The sequence below is a fragment of the Belonocnema kinseyi genome, chromosome 9 (genome assembly GCF_010883055.1).
Source record: "Belonocnema kinseyi isolate 2016_QV_RU_SX_M_011 chromosome 9, B_treatae_v1, whole genome shotgun sequence".
NCBI classification, from domain to species: Eukaryota; Metazoa; Arthropoda; class Insecta; order Hymenoptera; family Cynipidae; genus Belonocnema; species Belonocnema kinseyi.
Window position 1 is genome coordinate 72,407,130 of NC_046665.1, and position 13,276 is coordinate 72,420,405.

The 13,276-nt window shown below is 28.8% G+C and overlaps 1 protein-coding gene across 2 annotated transcripts in view; it reads right to left on the reverse strand.

Annotated features, from left to right (window-relative positions):
* LOC117179965 (elongation of very long chain fatty acids protein 1-like) overlaps nt 1–12,991 on the reverse strand; it is an 84,417-nt gene extending 71,426 nt beyond the window's left edge. For both annotated transcript variants that reach the window (XM_033372222.1, XM_033372224.1), the window contains exon 1: nt 12,791–12,991. The gene's annotated coding sequence lies outside the window, so the exon portion shown is untranslated. The remainder of the gene's footprint in view (nt 1–12,790) is intronic.
* Between the last annotated feature and the right edge of the window lie 285 nt (nt 12,992–13,276).

Genomic DNA, 13,276 nt, shown 5'->3' on the forward strand with positions numbered 1-13,276 from the left:
CGCATACTTTGAATAAAATATTTGTTATCATTCTCTTGAAATAAATGTGTTTTTTTCTTGAAAAAATACCGGTTTCATATGTATACACCTGGTAAAAGAGATCTTTTTGAATAAGTTGCATTCAAGCATTCCAAATTCAGACTTTTCAATATTAAAATGGTCACTAAAAGGTACGTCAGATATTATAATCGTTTAGGAAAAAGTAAGACGCCTCTTAACCAGGAAATCATTACTAAGCTATCAATTTTTTTTAACTGCTTAGAATTCCAAGCAGGTAAGAAGGTACTGATTAAGTTTATTTTTATTTTTAACAAATTTTTGTCCAAGAAAGATACGATCTAAAATAGTACTGCTGGAATAGAACTAAAGAACCAAAAGATTTTAAAATCAGTATTGCTAGTGTAGAAATATTTTAAGATTAAATAAAAGTAGTTATAAACAATAATATATTGCTCCAACAATGATGTGTATAAGCCCGCTATTGTACCATATAAGCATAGAGTTATAAACAATAATAATTTGTTCAAGCAATTTTTTTAACTGCATTATCTATTACATTTTTCTGAGCGAAAAGTGGAAAAAAGTTGAATATTGCAGAAAAACTTGCATTTTTCCAGCATTGTTCGATGTTATTGAAAAGTGGAGAAAAAGTTAAAAATTTTAGAAGAAAACTACAAATTCTTAGTATTTTTGTAAAAGAATATTCTCGTAAATGGTAATAAATAATTTAAACAATTATTTGTGTTAAATTCAATTTATTACTAGGTCTGATTATAGGTCAACTATGAGAAGCTCCTGTATGGTCGAATTTAACTAGAAAATTTCGATGTTTTTTTTATTTATTCTTGAAAGCGTATATCTTCTTATATCTTTACACACACAGACATTTAGTTAAAAAAAACGTTAAGATCGATATTACAATTTAGTATAATCTTTTACGATTTAGCGAAATCAGGTATGTATATTAAAAAGTATTATAGTATTTATTAATAATCTACGAAAAATTTACTTTGGAAAATTGATAAAAGTTTTTCAAAACTTGTAAAGAAAATGTGATATTTAAAATTCACTACATTAAATTGAAGCAAGACTATAATGTCAATTATTAGAAAGATTGGAATAATTTTTTCACATTTTAAAAGAGAGGATTCTGAAATTTGCTAAAGACTATACTAAAAATTATGAGTCACTCGAAAAAAATATGACAGTCAAAAATACGAAAACAAGTTCGTAACCCGTCTTGACACTCCACCAATTCATACTGCACAATTATAGCACATAAATATGCACATTATGATTATAATTATTATTATTTGTACATAACTATGTAGAATACACATTCGCTGATGTAACTAACTTAACCTTTACACTTATATAAATAGTACGCAAACATATACATATGACACACGCACCGCACGAAAATCACGCTGTGAGAAGGGGTTTGAAGATTCCTTACATACTAAATGGTAAGAATTCTTAGAATTGTGAGAAACGGCATAGTGCTTAATAAATCGACTTTGAAATATTCGAAATTAAAAGTAAGAATGTGAAAATATTCTCTTTTAATAAGGTCAAAATTGGGATTGAATTAAATTTAAAAATATCTATAGGTTCATTTTTTTTTTTTTAATCTCCTCGCTTCCGCCTCACATTCGGCTTGGAAATACAAGTAATAAGGCTAGGATAAAAATTGTGGGTGCCCTGAACTTAATACAAATTTTGTATAAATCAAGTATATTATTGTACATTTACAAGGCCAGCCATTTATAAGAAAAAAGAGCTATAAATAAAATAATTCCTCATTTTTTGCGGACGCAAGTTGTCTTTGAAATCCTTGAAATCTTTATGAAATCTTTGAAAGCTTTTGAAATCTTTGTGAATTCGTTGAAATCTCTTGAAGTACTTAAAATCTTTGTGAAATCTTGAAATTTCTGTAAATTCTTTTGGAGGCATTCTCAATGTTTATAACATGTTTGAAATCTTTACAATCTTTAAAGTACCTGAAATCTTTGTAAAATTTTTATGACGTATTTGTGAATGCTTAGTTTAAAATTTTTTTGTGAAACCTTTTGTGTTAGTTTGAAATAATTGAAACCTTAAAAAAATCTTTTCAAATTTCTTAGAACCTGATTTGATTGTTTAACGTCTTTGAAATATTCATCAAATATTTGAAATCTATTGAAAGCTTTACAATTTTCGGAAATTTTCAAAATTTTTGTAAAAATTTTGAAATCTGGTGTAAACGCCATTTTCAAATATTCAAAATCCTTGCAATCTTTATGAAAAGTTCAAAATCTTTGTCAAATTTTTTGAAATATTTGTGAATTTTTTTTATTCGTTGAAATTATCAAATTGTTTTAAATCTTAGTACAATATTTTTAAATTTTCCAAATGTTTTGCAATCTTTGAAATCTGTTTTACTGTACCCTTTTAAAACTGTTTGAAATCCTTTAAATCTTAGGAAATATTTAAAAGCCTTGTAAAATTATTGTGAAATATTTTTAAACTAGTGGTGTACACTAGGGAAGTCCAAACAAACGACTTTCGAATAGAGAACACGCCCCCTCCTCCATTTTCTGAGGTTGCCGGAAAAACAATTCTCTTCAAGCTTCAGCCAAATCGGTTAATATTAAGACGTGGCGCAAAGGCCCTGAAAATCCCATAAGATTAACATGGGGAAATTTTGGTTTTCGGAGAAATGGGTTTCAAGTTTCTGGATTTAAACTTAGTTTGCGGGAGATATTAAGAATTTGTTACGAAGCCTCTAATCAATCATTTCCATGAAATTACTTTAAATTTCGATGCCCCCACCCCTTGTGGAGCCCCGAAAATGCCCCAAAAAAGGCCCAAAAAACTGAAATGGACATTTTTGCCAAAAATTTACACATAATTGCTCCGTTTTTCCCTTTTTCGCCTGAAATTATTTTTGTCTGTCAAGTGGAATGGTTTTAAGTATTTTTCAATTAATTAACAATTGTTTAAACAATTTACTTTTGTTTAAATAGTTTTTTTTGTATTTACTTATTGATAGGTAAATTTTTTATGTTTGCTTGGACAATTAATCATTTTTAGGAATAATGATATTTGTTTCAAGCATTTAGTATTCGTTTAAACAATTTATTATTATTTAATTGTAACTTTTTCTTAAAAAGAGGTATAAAACTCTAGTTTAAAAAAAATTTAGTTAGCTTTGATGCTCATCATTAAATATCGACTTCATATTAAAGACAATAGTAACTTATTTTGTAATAAATTCTTATTTGCTTAAATAAATTTTGTTTGTTTAAACAATTTTTTTCGAAAATAAATGTTTGAAATTTCTGTTTTTCTGCAACTATTGTGGTAATTTGTCATTCTAAAGAGCAAAATTTTTTGTCTAAACCATTATCGTATTTTTTCATAAATTTACTAAATATTAATGAAACATTTTACTGGGGGGCATCAAAATTTAAAGTAATTTAATGGAAATGATTGATTAGAGACTCCTTAACGAATTCTTCAAATCTTCCGCAAGCTAAGTTTAAGTACAGAAACCTGAATCCCATTTTTCCGAAAACCAAAATTTCCTCATGTTAATCTTATCAGATTTTCAGGGCCTTTGCGGCACGTCTTAATATTAACCGATTTGGCTAAAACTTGAAGGGAATTTTTTTTCCGGCAACCACATGAAATGGGGGGGGGGGGGTGGCATGCCCTCTAATCCAAAAAAAATTTCAACAGGTTTCTTTGCAATCGTTCAAATCCATAAAATCTTCGTGAAACGTTCATAATTCTTTGTGAAACGTTCAAAAATTCTTTCAAATATTTTTAAATCTTTAGAATATATTGAAACCTTCTAGAATATTTAATGATGCTTTTTAATCTGATTTGATAATCTTGAGATTTTCAACTAATAACTTTTATATTTTGTAAGTTGAGTATCATAAAAAAATGTATACTTTAGCCAATTATTACCACTCTTGCCTCAAAAACAAAACACTGGAAAACACGTGTCCATAAATGAATCTTGACCAGTTTAGCGGGGAACACGAAGTTCTCCGATTCACATCGTGAGGCCACATTCGGATTTTTTGATATAGTGTTTTGCAATGTCCTCAATTGAAGATTACAATTTCTGTTAGCGTCTATCACAGAAAATAAAAATATCTCTTATTACTTTCCACTTTCTCTTTGACAATATTAATTTGTAGAATATTTATATTAACTTTTGTACCTCAATCTATTAATTCCTATAATTTCTTTCATATTATTTGAATACGTCTTTATCAATTTTTCTTATTCTGCGTTTTAATAAATAAAATATCAATCTTTGCTATTGAATATACTAATTCTTGTTCGAAAGATATAAAGTTTTCATATTCTCATTCTAAAGTTTCGTAATTACGCTAACAATAATTTTTATATTTACACGATTTTTCTAAATCGTAATCGACTATATCAATTTTGAATATTGAAATATCAAGTATTATTATAAAATTTCTTTCAGTGTATTATATCTTTTTCAAAAAATTAATTATTTTCATAAACGTGACTATAAAGACGTTTTCAAGAAAAAAATTATCTTCAGTGCTACTGCACCCACGAGAACGAACAAAATGTTAAAAATATATTAATTTTCTGTCAATACAACCACATAAAAAAGTTCGATTAATAATGTCGCAGTAGAGATGTTTGCTTCACTGAAGTTCAGCAGTAATGAAGATCATTTTTTTTCTTGTAAACTACTTCATAGTCAGGTAAATAAAAATGTGACATTTTTGAAAAATATATAAGTTCTTAAGGCTTTAAAGAATAATTTTTTTTTAAATTTCAAATTTTCTAGCGAAATTTTAAAATACAGGAGCTTCTCACAGTTGACCGATTTACTCGAAGCGCATTATTTTGGTTCTTTCAGGCAAATAAAGGTTGCCATTTCCTCATAAGATTTTTGCACATAAACGCTAAGCATGCAATCGACGCAGAAATAAAGACATATCGACATGCACTATACAGTTTTTTTTAATCATTTTTCTTATCTAAGGTATTTATACGCCAAGTAACTGGACTACATGAAAAAAATTAGAGAGTAGTTGAAAACAAGTTAAAAATTTTGAAACAAACCTCAACTTTCTAACTCTATTCAAAAATAAAATTGTTATAAACAATGATAAATTGTTTAAACACTGTACATAAACGTCTGGTAATCAATGGGAAGTAATATTTCATATATTAAAGACGAAAAACTGCAAAAACAACATAATTAGATTTTCAATCTATAGGTAAGCACTAAAGAGGAGAAATAAAGAGAAATGTAGAGTTTCAACTCGATTTATTTAATACTGACGATTCTGAATTATATTTACAAAAAAAGAATCATTTTTTAAATGTGAAATACGTGCTAAGCTTCATGGAGCTCACGGAACCTCTCAATGACTTAAAAAATAAGTATTGATATGCATGAAAGTTCGAAAAAAAGTTCGACCACCAAATGTACAATACTTGAAGACTAGGGTATATTAACGTTGTTCACAGGAAGTCAGTGATTTGGAGAAAAATTCCTTTGACTTCAAAAATTCAGCTTGCTACTTTGAAGAACCTTAGGTTATATCAATATATTTCGTTAAATATATTTTTGTTGAGTTTAATGTTATTTAATTTCCTTTTTTAACCTCCTTGCATTTCTTTCCTTTTATTTATGATAATAGATGCTATCAAATAAAACAATTTAGTATTCATATTAATTTTATATTTTAATTTAACAATTTCGTGAGACAATAAAAATATTCGCGTGTGTAGCGCGCCTTTTTTTAATAATTCAAAAAACGAATCTATTAAATCAAGGAATTCACAACAACCAAAACTCTTTAGCCGAATGTGTCTGAACAGTTCACAGTTGTTAAAACTAGTGTACTGAAATTTTGGGAAGGAATAAATATAATGTAGAATCTACCCTAGTATTTTGGATGGTTACAGTGTGACAGAGTTTGAAAACACAGTTTCAAATGTGCCTACGTATCGCTTGATGGACATTAAATTAAGCTAAATATTTATACAGTTTCTAAAACACACCACATTATCCCTATTTTAGAGATATGTAAGCTTTTTTACCCTTATTTCTTTTTACTTAAGATTTTATATTTTTTCTACTAAATATATCAATAATATATCGATTGTTTTTACTGTAAACGAGATTTTAAAAGATTTTCAGTCATTTGAATACATTTCAACAGATCTCACGTGCTTACAAGGTATCTTCAAAGCAATAAAAAGCATATCAAAGAATTGAAATTTTTTTACGGAATTTGATTAGATTCAGAAGATTTTAAAAGATTTAAAATGATGAAACAGGCAAACGAAATTTGTACCCAAAGATACCCAAAGATTAGGTCACCCTGATGGATTTTGTTATCCCAAAAACAAATCCGTTGTCTCCATTTTTTTATCCGTCAGGATTTCCAGATATTTCAATCCAAGAGTGAAAAATGTCGATTTTTAGCCCTATGTAAAAGTTTATATTTCCTGTCTACCATTTTTTTCAATTTGGAACATTTCGAACAGATCCTTTTTTCCGAGATACGGCATATTAACAATCTTAGATTTAAAGTGAAAGACTAGCAAACTCCTACATCTTAAATTTTGAAAATCGGAATTTGCATTCATATTTATAAAACTTAAAAACCCTCAGACACCAAGCCATTTTTCAATCAAATAACACAATTTTAATCTCTTTCATCGCTTTTTTTCACTTTCTTTGGTAGTTGTTAAGTGTGAAACTGAAATCGTATATGTGCCTATATCCCGGAGAACGTTAAATATAATGTGGTCTATACAGATAAGGTATTTTTTCGTATTTTAATATTGCAGTCTATCATTTTTTGGCAGTAAGCTTTGTTTTAAAAAATATTGAGAACTTTATTGGTTAACAACTCATGATCTATAATTTCTCGATGCCTTTTCCAGCTCTTCTTTAAAAAATACGTGTTAGCATCTGGTCACAAAAAGGAGCAATGGTCACATCTCGAAACCGTTTACAGCTCCCCCTTCAAAAATATACTTGTCAGTGACTGGCCACAGAGGAGTGATCTGTCGCATCTCAAACGCCTTTTCCAAGTCTCATAATATGAAATAAAATCGTGAAATCGGGATGTTTAGGACTCTTGATTCAAATCTTAAGTGCTGTCTTCTGCTAGACAATTTGCAAATTAGTGATAAAGTGTATTATTATAGGAATAGTGAACATTAACAATGTTCTTAAATATATTTGTGTATTTTTATAACTCAATACTTCTCATTTAATGTTAAAATAGAGAAATATTGTACACACAATTTTAATCTCTTTCATCGCTTTCTTTACTTTCTTTGGTAGTTTTCAAGTATGAAATTGAAATCGTAAATGTGCATATATCCCGGAGAATAATAATCGGTTAAAAATAATTCAAAATGGAAATCATTTTTTTTCATCTTGTGGTACAAAAACGTAGTTTTTTCGGTCTCTGTTACGAGAGGTTTCGCACAGATTTCAAATGATTTGGAAAGATTTCAAGAGTTTGATTTTACGAGATTTTAACGGACGAAAAAATGTTAAGAAGTTTTGAAGCATTTCAAGAGATACCCTGAATTTTTTAAGGATTTTAACGAATGTTTATAAATTGAAAAAGGTTTCGGTGAAGTATGCTTCCTCATACAGAGACGAATTGAAGTTCTAATTAATATTCTATTATTATCAACATAGAAGAATACGATGCATGTATTCTGTTTATGTGAGAAAGACTGCTTTCATATTACGAATACTAAAATATTGTATCTTATACGCTTTCCGAGTAGAAATAATTCGACTTGAGTTCGACTTAAATTGCCCCCAATAAAAACATGCGAAAGTCGAAAAGTTCGACCTGAGCATATCTCAGTTTTGAGACGGAGCCAGGCTTAAATTTATGTCTTGGAGACATATAGTTATGTCTTGAGTAGAATTTTTATGATTCTAAGGCGGAAGGTTTATAACTTCGAGTGTATAACTGTTCTAACAAAAAGGGTGATTCTGACTGTCATAAACGCTGCTATTTTTTAATGTTTAAACAATCTTGTATGTGTTATACAATATATATACACTGCCCTGCAAAAGTTTGGACTCACTTAGAAAAATCGTTTGTTGTTGTTGTATTTATCGCATTAATTATACCAGATCTGAAAAAATGTCTCTTTAAAAGGTTGATTGTTTTTGAAATTCTCTTTAAAATAAGCCCAGGGTGAAGCCAATTTGTTTAGATTTAAGTAGATATCGCAAAAATAGTGTAAATTTCAATGTTTTCTTAAATGTTCAATAACTTACGAAATATATTAATGTTCAGTAACTTCCCCAAATATATATTTATTTAACTTTTATTCTCATTTGCCTACAGATAAGATGTTTTAGAATTTATCCAACTTTTTTATTACAACTTCAAGTTTTTGCAATTCGAAAAGTATTTTTTTACGATTCATACTCGTAAGCTGTTGTGGTAGGTGAAAAAAGCTAAAAAATGAGCCCAGAATTTCTAAAACAATGAACCTTTTAAAGAGACATTTTAACGTATTTCTAACGGCTTAGGAGATCCTTGTAGAAAGTTACAATTTTAATTTTTTGGATGCAAATTCAAGTTTTTTTGTCATTTACACCCGCAGATTCTAAATGTTTTAATTAAAAATAACAAACTTAATAATAACAAAATTTTTTCCTACATCAATTTTAATCTCATTTCTTAGTTGAAAAAGGTTTGTTTTGAGACAAGTTTACGCCGACCATCTCAGCCAAGAAAAGGCTTGACTTGAGACAAATAAACATCGTTCTACCTTTCGATATCATAAAAGAAAGACGACGGCTTATGTCTCGACTGAGTTTTGAGACGCAGTCAGACATCAATGTCTTGGAGACGAACTCAAGACATCACCAAGTCGAACTCAAGTCGAAGAATTTTTCTCAGGTAGCTTCGCCTACTCTACATTTTAAGAATAGTTACCTCAATAATTCTCTATTTATTGAAAGTATTTAATGTGGAACCTAGAAAAAACGCTTCGACTTGAGTTCGACCTGGTTATGTCTTAAATTCGTCTCAAAGATATCGATGCCTGACTGCGTCTTAAAGCTGAATCAAAACATAGGCCTTCGTCTTACATTTATAGCCACGACAGGTAAAACGGGGTGTACGTGTCTCAAGTCGAGCCTTGTCTTGGCTGAGACGACGTTTACTTGTCTCGAGACAAGCCTTGTCTTGGCTGAGATGGTCTAACCTTTTTCCGCTCATAAATGAGATTAAAATTGATGAATGAAAATTTTGTATTAAATTAGATATTTTTAATTGCAAAATTCAAAATCTGTGCTTCTGAACGAATATAATGCTTCAAAATTTTCTTAACAAAAAACATGTAACTTTCTAGAAAGATCTCCTAAGCCGTTAAAAATACGTGAAAGCAAACAACATTTTCGGTATCATCGTCGAACAAGTATAAAACAAGTGAAAATCTGTTAACAAGTCGATTATATATATATATATTGTATAAAAATATACAATATTGTTTAATCAATAACAAAGATTAGCTTGTATGCCAAGCAGAAATACCCTTTTTGTTAGGACAGGTATACACTCGAAGTTATTAACCACTCGTGTTGGAGTTATAAAAATGCGACTCAAGATATAAATTTAAGTCTTCAAGACATAGAAACTTGTCTCCAAGACATAAATTGAAGTCTGAATCCGTCTCAAAACTGAGACATGCTCAAGTTAAACTTTTCGACTTCAGCATATCTTAATTGGGGGCAATTCAAATCGAAATTAAATCGAAGCATTTGTATGCGGGGAATGTTAACTAATAAACAATAAATAAAACAAACAATAATATAATGTGTAAAAGTAGTCATTGAATCTCACAAAATAGACGTTAGTAAACTCAAAAATTAGTTACAAAGAGAAAACTTAATTAATTCATTAACCATTAACACCTACCTAAAAATTAGCGTTATGTTCTTGAATTAAGAGTTCTTATTCCGATCCCTCTAATACCTTAATGGAAAAGCACCTGACCGGAAATCAGAAGTTTTGTGGTTCGATTCCCAATGGAGCGAAGATGGAGTAGGATCTTTTTTCCAGAAATAATGTTGATTTTAAACTTAATTAAAAAAACGTTTTGCCCCAGGCCCCCTTATATAAGGATTCATAAAATTTTCTGGGCCTCATCCTCCAAAAAAATCCTGAAGTAATTATTGTATTATCCCTAATTCACTACATTCGAAACAAGTCGCAGTCGATGTAATTACTTATGACGCGTGCAATTAAGCCATTAATTCTAGAAGCTTCTTTTAACAGATCTTAATCTTCGCGAGTTACTCTGGAACATAATTTACATCCTAAACTTTAAATTTAAACCAACTTTTATAAAAATGCATTGTAATTTCTAATCTTGGACAACATCGCCTCGTCTGTCTCGATCAAATAAATTATTTAATGAATAGAGTAGGTCTCTATCACAGAAGTTCTCAATCACCGGAAATTCTCAATGACCAGGAATTAACTCAGAATTTAAAAAAGTGTATCAACCAGAAATCCATATAAAACTTCAACTTTAGATACAGGTAAATTCACTGCAGGGTGGCCTTAAATATTGCAAGCAACATTTTTTAAACCTGGTTGTTCTTACTTTTCAATTTTATTTGAATGCCTAATAAAATGATCTTAAAATGTACAAAGAGCAGAAAGTTTTCCATTCATTTAGCATTGGAAACTTGCAACTTCTTCCTAATGTGTCGTTTAAACACAAAAATATGAAACGTATGGAACTCAGAATGCATGAGCCTATTTAAATTACTTCAGGGAATCATATTCGGCCATAATTTTCAATTTAAAAAAATTATAAAATTTTAAGACTCTCGTATGGGGCCCCAAAACATCTCCCAAAAGTGTTAATTGAGAGTTTCACGTAATTTTAAAGTAAATAATCACATTAAACAAGTATTTGCTTAAACATACTTATGATTGAATGTTTTTTGGATTTTCACTGATTTTTCTACTAATTTTTAAAGTTTTAAACAATTTAAATTTTTTTAAGCAATTGGCTTCTTTTAGAAATTGCAAAATAGGTATATATTAGAGATTCTATAAGTCTTTTCATAAATTAAAAAAATTGTATTATTTATTTCAATGATTTCCTAACTATTTCAACAATACCCATATGTTTAAATATACTACTCATTCAAGAAAACCGGGAAAAACGTATTTCACTAGCAATTTTTCAACAAATTTGGATATTCTTATATATATTTGTGCTTATAATTGTTTATCTTAGTTTTGTCAAGAATTATTTATTGCTCCCATATTTGTTTTCATTGGAAATGTATAAATTTGATCAAACTATCGTCGTCGATTCTCAGACAAAAAATAAATGTTTACCAAAGTAGTTCTACTTTTAATCAAGCATTTTCTAAAAAAATTACGTTTTAGACATAAATGGAACCGGTACATATTCACTAAAAAATCAATTGAAGAAAACAACAAATTTTTAACAAAATAGTTCAATTTTCAATGAAAAAATATCATTTTTTATCAAAGATAATTTTTAACAATGCCGTTTAACTTTGAAGAAAATATTTAAATTTTGAACTAAACGAAAAAAAAGGTCAGCAAAGTAGAGTAATTTTTAAACAAACAAATTAATTTTGATTCATTTTCTATCAAGCAATATGATTTTTCATCACAATACGTAAGCTTTCCATCAGAGAACTTTGAATTTGAAACAAATATACAATAGTTACATATTCAGTTAAAACGATTAGCAGTTGCATCATGAACTTAAATTAAATTTTTAAAATTAAAAATAGTTGCATTAAACCAAAAAGATAAATTCTGAACTAGAAAATTAACTTCCAACTAACAGTTTAATATATAACTAAAAAGGATAAATATTTAACAAAAAATAGAATGTTTTAATTGTAAGATGAAAAAATTAAATTTTACGCAGAACAAGACAAACTATAAAAATAAAAATAAAATTAATTTTTTTTCTCTAGACCTCAACCAAATAGTATGGAAAGATTTACGCATGTTTTGAGAAAAAAATCACTTAAACAATTTGTAATTGTTTTAACGGTGAAAATTTTGTGTAAGAGCTGAAGGTAACATTAATAAACAAAAACGTGAATAAGTCTGTCTATATTTATAAAGAAATTGGTAATGAAATACGTCTTTCCTTTTTTGTCTTTAATGAGCTATGTATCTAAGGATATAATTATATTTTAAACGATTTAAAAACTACTCAAATAAATAATAAAGTCCATCCTTTTTATTATAAAACTTTAAGTATATATATATATATATACCTTTTTTTACTTCTAAACGAATTCAATTGTTTTAATCATTTCAGTTTTTTCAATCCATGTAAAATCAGTTAAGAAATAAATGAAAATAAAAAATTCATGATTTTAGTACTTCGAAAAATATTTTTTAATGTAATCATTAATCTCGATATATTATTGAAAATTATTTTTCAATCTTAGATCCTAAATTATTCTCAACAAGATCATGTATTATAAGTTAAGTTAGTGCCATATTTCTGCGTTTAAATCACATTCAGAAGTTGCATGTTTCCCATGTTAAATCAATGGGCAACCTTATGTTCTTTGGGGCACGGGTCAATATTAACCTACTTGCTCAAATTTCGGAGATCCTTTTTTTTGACATTTAAACAAAACTTAAAGATTTGAGACCAAAATATCTAATTTCGAAAATAAGGATCGGCCTAATGCACCTATACGTATATACTAAATTATACATAATTTATTTACCAAGATATGCTTGAAAACTTCTTTCCTTAAATAGTTGTACATAGACTACAAACTCTAATGAAATCTATATGTTCTCCGATTGATCCGCCGATCCTCGAGAGGAGCGATTTGGTACTAAGTATAAATTCTGCTCTTCCGACGCGTGGAACAAAATTTCAATTGAACAAATTGTATTCGCGAAAGCAAAATCACACAATTCACCGACTAGTGCCTTTGAAAGCGTTAGTAGTCTACTGTTCTGGTCACGCTCATCTGCAGGGCATGCACCCCCGGTAGAGGCTTATGGTCAGGGCTGTATGTACTGATCGATGAACCCCACAAAGTGTATTGTATTATACCTGCGGTTAAATTTTACCCACAAAAGGGTAAAATCCATCCTGCAACCGAAATTTTTTCGCGAGCGACTGATTAATCTAGGATTATCTCATAACAAGATTATAATGTTGCATACATGTTTTATATTCATATAATTTATTATACATAGAA